The sequence below is a fragment of the Equus asinus genome, chromosome 22, assembly GCF_041296235.1.
Source record: "Equus asinus isolate D_3611 breed Donkey chromosome 22, EquAss-T2T_v2, whole genome shotgun sequence".
NCBI classification, from domain to species: domain Eukaryota; kingdom Metazoa; phylum Chordata; class Mammalia; order Perissodactyla; family Equidae; genus Equus; species Equus asinus.
This window is the reverse complement of record NC_091811.1, coordinates 67,785,322-67,800,795: the sequence shown is the minus strand read 5'-3', so window position 1 is coordinate 67,800,795 and position 15,474 is coordinate 67,785,322.

Here is a 15,474-nt window from a genome sequence, read left to right as displayed (position 1 = left end):
GGGCATTCTTATTTACATATGCAGAGCTAATGACTTTAACGTAGGCAAGAAAGCTCATTTACAACAAAGATGTGATTGGGGTGGCAAGAGGAGTGTCAATAGGGCCTTAATTAATTGATTTGCTAATTATTCTTTTCTGCTGGGTGTTACGGTGCTTGTACTAACGAGGGGCAGGAACGAGAATGTGCAAGCTATTTTAACTCAGCAGTAGTAGCCACAGCTTCTGGCCATTTTAAGATATTTTGGGATCCTTCCCCCCTTCTTTTATGCTGAAGTTGTGGACTTCATAAAATTGGAGAACTAAATACAGTGTGTACACTTATTTATCAGCTATGAGATCTAGCCCAAGTCTGGGCTTAAGAGGTGTTTAGTGAAGTTGGAAATAGATGAAAGATTTGAATTTAAATAAAAATTAAAACTGTGTTCCATAGCTGTGTCATGTATTTATTTCTTCAGGCTTCTTAAAGACTCTGGTAATAGATACTTCCATGCTCGTTGCTGTAGGAAGTTCAGCTTCTCTGTAGGCCTACATTTTTTGCATTTCTTTGAAAGTCGTGATGCTGAAGAAATTCAAAAATCCCCAGGAGATTCTGTGCAAACGCAACCTCGTTTTTACGTCCATGTGTTCACTTCTCCTGTCTCCTTGACCTGAACCCTTCACTCCATCCCGTTTGTGAGTCCTGTATAGTTTCTTCCTTGGGCACGCTCATTCCCAGCACCCAGCTTTTGCTTAGGCTGTGCCTCTCGCCTAGAATGCTCTCCGCCCTTGGCACATCCTCTCTCCATCTCACTTTTGTCCTGTCTCCCCGGTGATTAGGAGGAGATGGGGATTTGTGGGACCGGCTGACATCTCTTAAGCATAAATCATGCTTTAGGTGCTGTACTGACAATTTGCATACATTGATTAGTAATCCCTTCACCTTACAGATGGGGACCAGGCTTGGAGGCTGCCAGTGGGCTCACAAGTTATAAGTAGCATAAAGCCAGAACATGAATCTGGGTCTTTTTCTGGTCATTTCGGGACTTAATCTCAGAGTGCCTTGAACTGCTAAGGCTTTATTTCCCTAACCAGATAGTCAGCTGCCAGAAGGCAAGGACTTTATTTTTACTCTCCATGAGAGCAGGCCCTCAATAGTTACAGTTTTCTGCTGAAATAAAAAATAAAATGTAAAATGTTACAAAATTGCATAAATAGGTTAAACATTGGAAGAAAGAAACAAATCCTAGGAGATTCGTTTCTCAAAATCACGACATGGACTCCACAAGCCACCGTGGTTCCTGGGAGCCTGTGGCGCCCGCACAGGCCTCTGAAAATGCATGGTGCTTTTCTTAGGTCGTCAAGATACTGGAGACATTCTTGCTCTTAGTGGGTGGTAGACAAGGACCTCAAGTGTCCTGAAGAACGTGGGACAGTCCCTCCAAACTGCCAGGCCCTAAGTACCAACAGCACCCCTGCCGAAAAGCAGCAGCTGGCTCAGCAGCCTAGTGACAGAAAACGTTACCCAGAAGCTGGATTAAGTGCCGACCTAGCTCCGTTTTTTTCTAGCTGTGTGGCTCCCATGATGTCAATAAGTGCCCTCTGCTCCTGGCACATGGTTGGTGCCCAGTGATGTCAGCTCTTACCCCCGGCCTCTGGAAAGTGTCCTCGATGGCAAGATATGATCTTTGGGGAGAGAAAGAACTTCCTAGACTCATAGTAACAGTGTAAGAATCAAAGTGTCTTCTAAACCAGAGCTTCTCTGACCTTGATGTGCTTCCAGATCTCCTGGAAATGTTCTTAAGACGCAGATTGTGATTCAGGACAGTCTGTATTTCTGACAAGCTCTTGACACTGCGGCCGTTGTCTGTGGACTCAGGTTGAGCGGTCAGAGCTCACTTAATAAATCAAACAATCAAGCGCTTACTGCATGTATATTGACACCTTAAATTATAGAGATGGAGGTAACGGAGGCTGGATCGAACGAGTAGAGAATTTGGTTTCCTCACAGAAGGAACTTCCATCTGCTTTGTCACTTTTATCCGAGAGAAGGAGAGAGAGAGAACATTTTCTGTGCATCACTGTATTTCTCTGGCGGAAAAGTCACAGAAATATTTCCTACGTGTATTTCCCCACTAAGAAAAAAAAAAAGGGCCATTTTTTGAGTTTCCAAATAATTTTAGAGGAGATATTGTAACTAAATAAAGGAAAAACTTGGCCGCTGTTCTTGGAGACAGGGTGCAAGCCTCGCACATCTCAGAAGTAGTGTCAGCTGTGTGTGTGTTTTTGTGTGTGTGCTGTTGCGGATGTGGATGCGTGAGCTGGGAAGCATGTCAAGTCTTTGCTGGGCAATTGCTTTCTTCAATATCACTGGAGAAGGGAGATCTAATATTCTACCATGTGTCCCCCGGAAGATTAAAGCTCTGAGTGAAGGGGCAGGCCTCCACTGGGAACTTTGCATATTGTAGTGGAAGTTATTTGAATATAGTCATTGAGAGAAGAGACTAGTCATTACCCACTTAGAATCCTTCCGGGCTGCAGCCTGGCGTTGTACGGAAGCCAAAGCAATTGGCTCTGCATTTGGCCAGCTGATTTAGCAAGAAATCTTGCAAATTATGCAGTCCTTACAGATGGTGCTGTTGGGTTTGCTAGAATGTTTTAAAACACTGACACACTTGACCATGAACTGAATTTCCAGCCTCTTAGAGCTACTTCCAGCCAATCTTAGACTGTCTCCACAGGCAGCTGGCGATCGGGAGCAGACCTTTCCCGCAACCTTATGATAAACGATTTCCTTTAGAAACCACTTGTATAATAAAATAACTTGGTGGTGGACTTGGCCAAGGGGAACTCCTGGCACTCTCTGGTATCTTTGCTTATCTCTGAGTCACATTTTAAAAAGCTTCCCAGTTGACCTTCTGGTTCTCTGCCTGGAGGTCGAGGAGGAGCCAGGACCTCTGGGAGCTCTGGTGTGCAGCGTAAATCCCTGAGGAGCCCCAGGGTCTAAGCCTGAATGTGTAGGGAGAACCGTGGGAGGGCGTGGCTTTCTCCAGGCAGAGGTTCCTAACTTGCCTCTTAGAAGCTATCAGAAAGTTCCAGGTACCATGTCGTATTCATAGGCCCTAGTCTTGCTCAGATCATTGCAGCAGCGACTGTCCTGATCTTTGCTAGTGACTACTTGCTGGCATCTGGGATTCTATCTGAATAGTCCCCTTTCATCCACCTCCCCCAGTGCCCTTTGGTGGTGCTTATTTTGGTTTTACGTAAGCAGCATCTCTGGACGCATGAATGAGGCAGATAAATCCCCCAGGGTCACTGAACTGCCCTTCGTCTATTTTTAGCGTGCCATGAATCTACCAGAGCCCACAGCATAACTCACTCACTCTCACAGTGAGCAAGCCTGAGTTTTTTAGCCTTTCCCTGAGGCATTTGGTGGAGGCTAAGCTTAAAGGCACCTGATTCAATCATAGATTATTCAAGATATGTCATACTTAGGCTTCTGTAATCATCACATTGCCACTGTCAACCACACGTTCAGCTCTGGCTCCCAATTTTGTGTTGGAAGCTGCACAAAGTCTCCTGTGTCCTGTGTGTGTGTGGCTCCCGCAATGGAGAAACAGCCACAAGAAAGTATCTAGTACACTCTAAGGGACTGATGATGGGCAATTTGCTCTCTCAGTCAAGGAGTCTTTCTTAAGAGAACCCTTGGCTTGTAGCCTGAGCTGTTGACCTTTGTCTACCTTCCATCCGTTCCATCCCTAGGGACCCTCCATAAGATGAGGACAGTGTGTCTTATTTACCACCATAGTTTCACAAGCGGCCTTAAGCTTTTCCTAATAGATGAGTCAGAGGGAGGCATTCATTCATTTGTTGATTGACTGATTGATTCATTCAACAAACATTAATTGATGAACACCTATATTCTAGCTTGGAACCCTGGCATGGGGTTTCCTCAGCTTTTGATAGGAATATGTGCCTATCACCCACCATTTTGGCACAAGAGCTCCCCCATACCTCCTCTGCTTCTTGGGAGCGTCCTCCTCTAAGGTGTCTCGCTCTGTGCTCCTTGCCAGATTTGCTCATTTGCCTCTGCCGGGTCAACACTACTTCTGCCCGCAAAGTGGCTCCTCCAACTTCTGAATATCACTAGTTTCTATTAGTAATTGTTTTCATTCAGGGTCGAACTGGAGGTGAAGGAGATAGTTGTCCTATGACGTAACCTGTGATGGCTTTGTGACATATCCGCTTGGCCAGGCTGAACTACAGCCCAGAGGACTTCCTTTCTACCATGTTTCTGGCCACGTGGGCTATGAGTGAGATGCTCTTGCAAAAACTGGAGGATGGAAGGAAGCAGCAGCTGTTTTGTAGCATATACACACCTTCTCCAAGTTGTTCAACCAGCCACCAATCCAGGTGCCGCTGTGAAGGGATTTTGCAGATGTAGTTAAAAGTCCTAATCAGTCGACTTGAATCAAAAGGGAGACTATTCCAAGTGACTTAGTCAGTGGAAAGCTGGAGGGAGCTTTTAAAAAGAGGGTATAGACCCTGTCTGAGGTCAGAGAGTACAAGTCACCAGCAGAGCAGAAGGAGTTTAGAACCCCTTTCTACACCTGGGACAACGCTCTGTTGCTCCTGCTGCTCTGCTGCCCTGCCTCGTGGGTAAGAAGCAGCAGCAGACCTGTAACTGCTTTCCTTCGCAGCTGTATCTTCCTTCGTTTCACTGACTCTTGGGCTAAGTGTGTGCATTCAGCTCCAGGACCAAGCCCTGGCTTCTGCAGACTACGTGCATCCACCAGCTCGTCCTTGTGGCCTCCCAGCCTGCTGGTCCTCTCCCCTTCGTGACTGCCTGCCCTGTGGAGGTCAGGTCTGCGTAGCCAGCTCCTGCAACCGTGTAGGACAATCCCGGGGAATAAATAAGTGGAGAGAGAGAAAAACCCTCCTACTGGTTTCTGCTTCTCTGGTTGAACCCTGACTGATACACACACTAAAGAGCAACTGTTTGCCCTTCAGGTCATGAAGTTGGGCATCAGCATTCATTCATTTGTCCACAACGGTGCCAGAGTTGGCAACACAGCAGCAAATGAGGCAGACGGGGACCCTGGCCTTGGAGAGCCCAACTTCTAGCAGGAAAGCAGATGTTAAACAGTATTTACAAGGATAACAAGGTTAGCACAGAGCGGTTGGAGGTGTCACTGGGAGACCCTCGCTGGTCCGAGGTCAGAGAAGGGAAGTGAGGGCCTGAGAGACCGAGAACGAGAGCAGTTTGAGCACTTCTTCAGAGAGTTGTTGGTTTTCACGGGGCAGAGGGATGAGGCTGGAGAGGTGGCCCACGGAGGGCCCTGCACTCCAACAGGACGGCGTCTGACTTCACCCCGAGGAGCAAACACTTTTATCTAAAAATCTCCCCGCTTTGGAGTGCTATGTTTCTTCTTTATTTTATGAGATCCCAATGGGTTCCTTTCGAGCCTGTAGGGATCCCGGGGTGTCGCCGTGTGTGCCCCCGCTCTGCTCTAGCTCTCTTCAGCGTTTTCCACAGTCCCCTTGTATAACCCAAGCTGCTCTTCTTACTGTGCTATTGTCACACTGGCTGCTGTTCTTCTGTTTTTAACCCCTTCTCCTGCCTTATGCTTTGAATTCTCACTGCACACCTGTTGAGGGAAAAAGGAAGGAAACAAAACCTGAACTCTTCACACGAGTTTTCCTGACAATCCCCTTGTCTCATGTTGATTTTCTCTTCTATTAAGGCCATGGCAAAGGCTTCTGGAGGGCGGGCAGTTCACCTGGCCTCAGGATTCCCGCCTTTCTGTCACCACCCGGGTCGCGGGAGCTCAGCCCTTTCCAAGGGCTGTTGACCCTCCACACCTCCTGAGCACCCTGACATTCTAAGGATTTTCTTAAGTAATTGAGCCACATGCCATCCTTCAAAAGTGGGGCAGTAAATACCATCAATCTCACGGCCTAGAGAGATGAGAAAGTGGAGAAGCCAGACGGCATGTGACAATACCAGTCACAATCCGAGTGAGGCTGAGCAGAGGGAGCATCCATTCGCTTCTTGTCTTCCTTGCTTTTGCTCATTCTTCAGCATCCTCTGTTCAGGTCTATCCTGCAGCTGTCTGGGAAAACAGCTAGGTGTCGAGGGGCGAGCCAAATTTTAAAGAGACTGATTTGAGTTGAAAGTCTGGGCCCACCACAACCTGTTGCTTTATCTGTAAAATGGGGAGAATATTACCTGTCAAATGACTCTTGCAAACCAACTAGTTCAGTGCCAGGAACGTAGATAGGGCTCAGTGAATTTTGGGTATTAAGCATTACGATCTTGAACAAAGTGGCTTTTCTAGAGGCACAGGGAGAGGATTTCACTCCACAGCAGTTTACTCAACAGTTGTCTTACCCTCTGTACCCATTTTTATACAAGGAGTAAGAAGCATCATTTGCTCTAAGAGCAGTACCTGATCTCTCAAGGTCCAAGTCAGGGGTGGTGACAGACGGTCAGGTTCATGGCTGTGAGGACACTGGCAGAACTCACCCAGACGCTGTGCAGTATAGACATACATCCAATCATCATGTTGTGCACCTTGCATACAACGTCATATGTCAATTCGAGCTCAATACAACTAGAAAAAAGAAGCTATCCTCGCTCTAAAATAATAGTGAATCGGAGTGAAAAGGTTTTGGAAGGACAGAGTGGTGATGGCTGCCCAACATCCTGAATGTAATTAATGCCACTGAATTGTACACTTAAAAATGGTTAAAATGGTAAATTTTCTGTGTATTTTACCACAATAAAAAAACCCTGCAAAAACGTGAACTGGAGAGAGGCCTACTGGCTGTCTGACTCACTCCTCCCCTGCCAAATGTAGGCTAGCTCAGCAACAACGTGACCCACTTACGACCCGAGCCGTTCAGGGACTCTCGTTGCTAAATGACTCCAGAATGTGAGTCAGGAGGGTCCATATCTAAACTCCTCCTCTTACAGATGGGGGGTGGAGACCCTGGGAGTGTGACAGAGCACCCAGCCCCTGAGAACCAGGCCACTGCTCTGTGCTAGCCGTGCTGACTCTCGGGGCCTCTAGAGCAAGCCAGGCCTCTGGTGCACAGGCGAGGCCTCTGTCTTCCATCCTTTCTCCAGATGTCTGGTCCTTGTCTCTAAGGATCCAGGTGCTCAGAGTTCTCCAGTTGTACAAGCCAGGACGAGGGCCCTGGGCTTCAGTCCTGGACGGTCCTCTCACAGCTGAGCGAGTATGGGCAGTGAGTGATGTCTATGACCTATAGCTTCTTCCTGCTGTCTGAACTTCCTCACCAACCCGCACACAGGCCACGCTCTTTCTCTTGTTAGGGCCTTTGCACGTGCCGTTCACTCTGCTGTGAACACCATTCTCCACTTTAATTCCTGTGCATCCTCAGGTTTCAGGGCAAACACCACTTTATCCAGAAAACTTTCCTGTCCTCCAGTCTGTGTCACCTCAGCCTGTTGTGTGATTTCTTAGTGACCTACACTTCTTTCTGACACTCATCACACTTGTAATGACTTGTATTATGGCTGAGTTCCATGCAGGGGGAAGGGTCTCGGTCTGTCCGTTGTTTCTCAAGAGCTTAGCACAGGGTGTGGCACATTTGTGCACATTATAGACAAAAACATTAGAAATAAGAACATCAACCCTGTCTTCTCACGAGGGGAGAATGAAGGTGGTGCTCCACCTTGCATGTATTAAAGGCAGGAGTTGTACAGGAAGTGGGGCAGACATTGCCCCCCGTCCACAGAGACAGGCCCAGGCACCAGTTGATATCGGAAGGAAACGTAAGAGGTGCGGGCAGGGGAGCTGAGCTGACCGCCCACCCCTGCATTGCCCCGCGAGAGTAAACAGCAAACCAGCAGCACCGGGGCGCACGTTAGACACAGGGAACGCTTTCTGGGACGATATTAAGGATGTTAAAAATGGGTCGGATTATAGAGGAAGTCTTCCCTAAAGGCTTCCGGAACCAGGCCAGAGTCCCATTTCAGCTGGTTATTTTAGGCCTACCACAGGCAGCAGCCTAGACGAGACATCCTCTCAGGGTCCAATGGTTCCGTTCCTCTGACCCGTAATGAAGCTGTAGACACTGCTGTTGCCAACACACGTGCAAGCCCACGCAAACAGGAGAGGCTTCTCGCCAGTCCCATGGCTGTAAATGCTGCTAGTTCCTTCTCTGCTGAACATTCTGAATTCACCTTTTGTTTGGGAAATGACCTCAGTCTGTAGGCACGGCAAAGCTCTTTCTGTAAAGAACTGGTTCCGTGTTTCAAAGTGAGGACTTCACTGCAAACCAGCTTAACTCTTATATTGCCACTCACCTGGAACAGGTGGGAATATGAACCAGGCCAGGGGATTAAAAGATAACCTGCTGCTGACTAATTTCCAGGACACAAAGAAAGCAATCTGGACATGGCTGTGTGTCTTATCCAGGGACAGGGGACACATCTTGGTCTCAAAGTGAGGGAAGGGAATGGTCTTGAATATGCAAATGAATCTAATTTAATTAACTTTTATGACCACATCTCCTTTGAGATAACCATGGGAGCCAATTAGATTCCATTAAAATTCAATCATTTCCCTAAGCTTCAATGAGACACCCTTGTCTTCTCTAAGAAAAAACAAAAAGTGTGAAAAGATCTAATCAGAAACAACAAAGAAGAGTAAGTTGTCTGCTGTGGCTGCTGTGGTCTCAGCAGAAGCTGCTTACACTGTCATCTGCTCTAGTTTCTCATCCAGAGCCTGGCGCTGCAAGCTGCATTGTGAGGTCGTTCTAGGTCAGTTGTGGCATTGCTGCCCAGAGCTGATCGTAAATGAGCTCTGAGAGGTAAAGGCGATATTTCATACTTTAGGGGCAAGAACTCGAGCCTCATGAGGGTGAGGGCAGAATGCCTGGACCTCAGGCCCGAGATGAAGAGATGCAGAGGAACTTGTGCCCCTGAGCCTTGGCTGCCCAGTTTTATATTTTGTCCTTTTTCTTCCCCCTGAGTACAAACGTAACACATATTTATTGTGAAAAATGGAAGAACACAGAACAGCTAAAAGATGCTGTCCATATCTAGAAAGAGCTTGAGGGGCTCTCTCCTGCGGTTCTGTTGCCCTCTTTCCCCTGCGCTAAGCGAACTGTGGAGGACTTCATGTGTCTGGGGAAGGATAGGAGGGGGTGGTGGGGGGGCATAATGAGTGGTTGGAGTGAGGGTGTCATATTCCAGATCCTCCCTTCCTTTTCAATCTGTGTCCCATGCCACTCCCCTCTCTTGTCTCTAACACTGTGCAATTACATAGCTGACACTGGTTTTTGAATCCTGGCCCCTAAACCTTCTCCATGGTTAGAAAAATGTGTGGTGGGTCCACCAATTGTTTGATCCACCCTGAAAGAGCCTTGATACGGGTTCAGCAAAGTGTGCGATTGGGTTTCTGGGAGCTGTGTTGCCTGCCAGTTCTGGAAACATTTAATGTCATGTAATGACAATATCACAATTAATTTTAGCATGAACTTGGGAGATATTTCTACTTCTTCACATAGGCAAGCTATGTCTAAAACACATAGAAGCTCAGAGTAAGTCACAGTGCCCAGCATTACACGATTATACAATTGTGCAGCCTATTACTCGAGAGGTAGAGTCAGAGTTGCTGTAGCAGGTTTATTAATTGAGCAGATTTGGGAACTCAGATTTTGTATTTCTCTTAGTTAGACTTTTAAAATAATAAAGTACTTACATTCCAACCAAATACACAATTATAAAATAATTAGAAAGAAAAACGATGATAATGTGGAAAACAGACACTTCTGTGGTTATAAGAGAAAGAAGAAATAAAGGTAATAAAAAACAATTAAAACTAACTCTTTTGTTTTTTCACCAATAGTTTCATCTGTCTTTGTTCTCATCTGTCTTTGTTTTCAAGACCTTTAGCTTAACTGGGTCTCACAATTCTTTCCTCTGCGACCTTCTAGTGCAGGTTGAATCGTTTTGTGCCTGGGCTGCTATGATTTCAACAGCTAACGTCTACTGAACACCGCCACATGCCAGGCACTGCATGCTGAAGCACGTTCCAGCTTATTTTAACCCTTACATCAATATTCTGAAGTTGATTGTACCTAATATGCATTCTTTTCTCTTCTTGTTTGCTAACAGAACCCACTTTTGCTTGGAGTGTCAATGTATCCAGCTAACAACTTTCCCCGCCTCCATCACTGCTAAGGTGGCTCTGTGATCCAGTTCTAGCCAATGAGATGTAAGCAGAAGTCTGCTGGGTGATTCTGGGAAGATTTCTTCTTTTTGATAAATTGGGACACACATAGCTAGAGAAAAGCTCTCAGCCTGCCCCCACTTCTTTCTGCCTTAGATATAAATGTGTCTGGAGCTGCCTTCAGTATAAATGTGATGAAACTGCAGCAGCCATGTTGGAAACACAAGGCAATGATCCAACAAGCTACGGAAGGCAGAGTGAATGGTAGAAAGAACCTGGGATGCTGAAGGCATCACTGAATAGCTAAACCATTCCCAGCAACTGCCTAACGCTGTACTTCCAGTGATGTGAGAAAAAGAAACAATTTTTAAGCTATTGCTAGGTGGACATTCAGTTATTTGCAGCTGAACACTTTCCTAATCCCATTTTTCAGATAAGGAAAACTGAAAGGCTAAGTAACTTGCCAAGCTTATAGAATCTCTCAGAGGTGGTATAGGGATTTTAATTCACATATTCTGACTCGAGAACCTAGAGCTTACCCTCTTAGACATGATTCTATACCACATCCCCATTGTGCTAGGTTGCAAGGTCTACTCATGGACTTTTCAGGAAACTAGAGCTTCATCTTGAGCCTCCCTCTGACTTCTCTTCCCAGAGATGCTAGGGTGATATATCTAAAACCAGATCTAACCATCTCACTTTCATGCTTGAAATCCTCAACAGTGTTTCTTCCCCTACAGCAGGGTTGTAACCTCAACTGTCTTTAGAGTCATATAGGTAACATAATTGGCGGAGGCAAGTCGATTATAAGAAAATCAATTGTGTTGGTGTTATCTACTGCTGTGTAGGAAACTGTGCCCAAACTTAGCAGCTGAAAACAACAAACTCTATTTCTTACACAATTTCTGGGGGTCATGAATCTGGGAACAGCTTGGCTGAGTGCTTCTGGCTCAGGTCTTTCATAAGTTGCAGTCAAGATGTTGATGGGGACTTCAGTCATCTGAATACTTGACTGGAGCTGGAGAACCCACTTGAAGAAGCCTGACTCACATGGCTGGCGGCTGAAAGCATCACATCCTTACCATATGTGCCTCTCCTCACAACATGCTAGCAGATTTCCTCCAGAGCAAGTGGTCCAAAAGAGGCAGAGTCACAGTGTCTTATGACCCAGGCTTTTATGACCCAGACATATCATCACTTCTGTCCTATTCTTTTGGTCCCACATATCAAATCTGATACAGTGTGGGAGGGGACTACACAAGGGTGTGGACACCAGGAAGCAAGGATCACTGGGGCTCATCTTGGAGGCTGATGACCCTCAGGTAGCTATGGGACAAAAAAGTGATTTTTACTTTGTAGTGTCAGCCAATCGTTGCTGTGGTGGGACACGGGTCCTGTGTTGCTGGATGTTTCCATTTCCCAAATAGAGCCAGAAATATGGATTTCTAAGTTAAATCTCAAGATAGTAAATTTTGGCTCAGAATTTTAAAAAATCCTGTGTGGGCCAAACAAAATACAAATGCAATCCAGATATATGCTGTGAGCTGCCAGTTTGCAACCTCTTTGGCCCACAGCACGGAAGGCAGATGTAGGTCTAAATCCAGTCCACGTGGCTGCCTAGGGTGACGCTTCCAGGAGGATTCTGAAGACAAGTCCAGGCTTCACCAGGGATGTGTGCCATGATAATTCAGTTGTGTCTGCTATGGATGAAGGTGGGGAGAGTGATGACATGTGTGTCTCAGATTGACACACATGGCCATATAATTTATTGCTCAAACTAAGATACTTTTGAGAGTAAAAGAGGGTGCTGTAATAATTACACTAACGTGGTGACCATACACTGGGACTGGCTCAGGCAAACCAAGATGTACGGTCACCCCTCTCATAGCCCTTCATGACGTCTCTCCAGTGTTCTCTCTCATTCTCCATCTCTATTCAGTGGGGCCACCCCAGAGGCTCCCTGTTCTCAGAGCACATGCGCATTTCTGACCCTGCTGCCTGCACTCCTGCTGGCCCCTGATTGTCCTGTTTTCTCCTGATCCCTACTCCCCTGTTTCCTCTTGGACTTCAACTTCTTCAAGTCCTAGCAAAACTGTTGTTACCAAACCCATGTTTGTTTCTGCCCACTGCCCGGAGAGCTAAACACTGAGACAACGGGATGGCAGCAGAAAGAGAGTTTAATCACAAGGCAGCCATGCGAGGAAGCAAGAGCATGAGTCTCAAATCCTCTTCCCTGAAAATAGAGACTCAGGGATATTTATGGGATGGAGGGCAAGGTGGTCTGAAACGTGGAGATAGGTGATTGGAGGTGAGGAGAGGTGAAATAATTGATGATCTGTGCAAGCGTAGTCAGACTCCATGCCTCTTCATAGGACCCATATTCACAAAATGGTGGCATGAGCATGATCTGAGGGTGGGGTTTTTAGACTCTTGATGTCAAAAGGTCACTTATTGGACATCTGCATGGGGCCAGTTGATGAGTTGGTGGTCTCAACTGGTCTGAAGTGGACAAGGAGTTCTAATTCCTGAAAAACAGTGCAAACACTCCTTACCATGGTGACCCAGTTTCCAAGGAGATGTTATCTATAGGAGCCTAGTGGGAGTCAGATAGCATATTGCTTAAGCAGCATGGTTAACAATGGGTGGGGGAACAACTCATAACTATAATCAGTAATTGCAAAAAGGAAAAAAAACTTTAGTTCCTAGCTACTTCATCATCAATGGCTAACTGTTTGCCAGTTTCAGCCCCTCTATTGTTTGGTCATTCCTCATTCTTGAGGGATTTGGGGTGACAACTGACCTAGCTACTTCCTGCTGAATCGGGATGTAGATCTGGGTTAGAGGAATGAAACTATTTAGCACTCATTTGGAAATATTCTCTTGTTCCTGGCTCCAGGTTGACATTTTTGTATTATTAAAATTTCATACCTTACTCAACAGTTTTGGAACAACATCTAAAGGCACGTTTTATAATTAAGTATCCAACCAGAAGGATAAGAAGTATAGACATCCCAAAATTTAACAATCCCTGAGAATAGATCTAATCCCAGTGGGGCCTCCATCTCATCTCCAGGTGAGGCAGACATCTGGTCTTAGTTCCTGATAGTCTTCTGTTCCACTGGCTGTGCATCAGAGACCAGAGCAATGCCCTACACCCTGATCTTTCAGTTGTCATTGATGATGTCTATCAGCATAGACTCTCTTTCTGGGGGTCATCACATTCCTAAGGAACTCAAAAGAACAAAGTTATCAACTTATAGCAGCTGGGAGGGGCCATAAAATCTACAGAGCATGTCTGGGTTAGTTAATCAGAGGTCATTCAAAGTTACAATATGGTTTCTTTTCTACAATATGTCTTCCCTTATGTCAACATTTTATTGAGCCAGTATCACTGTCTTGTTTTTTTATTCTGTTGCTTTCACTTCCTCCCCTCCATTCCAGGTTAATCGCTCCTTCAACAGGGTTTTGTAGCACTTTATACATATCTTTAATGCAGTATTTTTCACAGCAACCCACACAAGGGGTCATCTATTCCTCATTTAGGCCTCTCATGCCCATCTTAGTGTCTGGTACAAAGTAGGTGGTTAATAATCATTTATTGAAATTTTATGTTGAATCTCACTTCTGCTCTTTTTCTTTAACACCCTCTGCAGGAGATGATAATGAAAGGTACAAATGCCAAGTAGGCAACAAGAGGGAGTAGTATAGGAACAGAGAAAATCCACCAAAGGGATAACTGCTTCCTGAATTACTGACCATTAACCTAAATAGTGTTCACAGTAATTTCAAATTCTTCTCTTCCTTTTCACTTCCCAGGGAACACAAGCTGTTTTCATCAAGAAAGAGCTTCTATGTTCACTGTAAGAATAAGTCCTGTGGTCATTACTGCAGAGACCACGAGTCCTTGGGTACGTATGTGCTTTATAAAAGCTGTCTCTCACAAGATCATGACTAAGCAGAGAAAATAAGTCCCAGGCACACACCGGACACGTAGGAGGATTTATCCTCTTGTGTACACATCTAACAGCCACTAATACTCATGTGCATTGTCTATAAACTTTGGGGGAAAAATAGAAGCTGATGGAGAGCAATGCTCTCTATAAATTCTCATGAATGAGATCAAACGACAGGGTGCTAAAGGAGTAGTCCTGTGGGACTGAGATGTGTTTTCACTGGAGAGGGGTAGAGTTAATGGTAGAACACGATCAAATCTAATAAATTGTTATTAATTTTAATCCTAAAGTCTGAGATGGGGACAGCCAAGGATAATCACGTGGTACCTTTTCTTTGGTGGGCTTTCATCTGGTCTCCTTCTAAGTTAGAAGACCTAGAAATGGGGACCCTGTGCTGGCTCTGTCCTTGGCAGTGTGATTTGCGGTCCTAACTTCTCTCTGAACTGTCTTCCTGTGTTAGATGGGGCCACTCCTAACACTTATTTCACAAGGTCAAATGGAACAGGCATGTGAAAGGACTTTGTAGACTGGAGTGAAGTCTACGAAAGGTAGTTGGGACTATTATTCAGCTAATTGGCAGGAGTGGTGATGAAAACCATACCTAAGCCGCCCCTAGGCCTCCTGGGGCTGAAACCTTGGTTTATCCCTTGAAGCAAGGATACTAATACTACCCAAAAAAGCATGAATGCTTAAATTAGTCTGGGACAGGTTGGGTTTGCCGGAGAGGGTTGTTCCCAACCTCACAGGCTTTAAGCCTGAGGATGGCAGTCGGTTTGTTCTTCTTTTATCGCCCACCTTGGAAAGGGCAAGTCTAAATGGGAATGCTCCTTCCTGTGTTTAAGCCATTTCTGCCGAGTCCCATAGCACTGATTACAGTTCTCACACTCCGCACCTGGCTGTTTCATTCTTGGCTCACCTCTAGACTCTAATATCCTGCAGAAAACACTGAGGCTTTCACAGTTGCCCATCTCTTAACCTTGTGCCTTGCTGCGCCCCGTGTAAAAGCCAGGACTCAGGGTCTTTCCCGCCTCATTGTCCTGAACCTCTCTGGGAGCAAACACCTTGGCTCCCTTCAGATCTTCCAAAGAGAGGTTGACGGAGCTCCTCCGCAGTCCTGCGACCTTGGGTGGCTCCTTCAACTCCGCAAAGAGGGACAGTAAGAGCCAACGTGGGGGACGTGTGAGCATGAGCCGTGATGGAAGGATGAGCACCTGGGACACACAACTGTCCAGGAAACAGAAGTGCTGTCGTCGGTTTTGATAAAATAACAGTAAAGGCCTTCAGAACAAGACGACCTTTGAAATGAGTCCGGAAAGATTAATTTGTACTTCAAGGTCAAGAG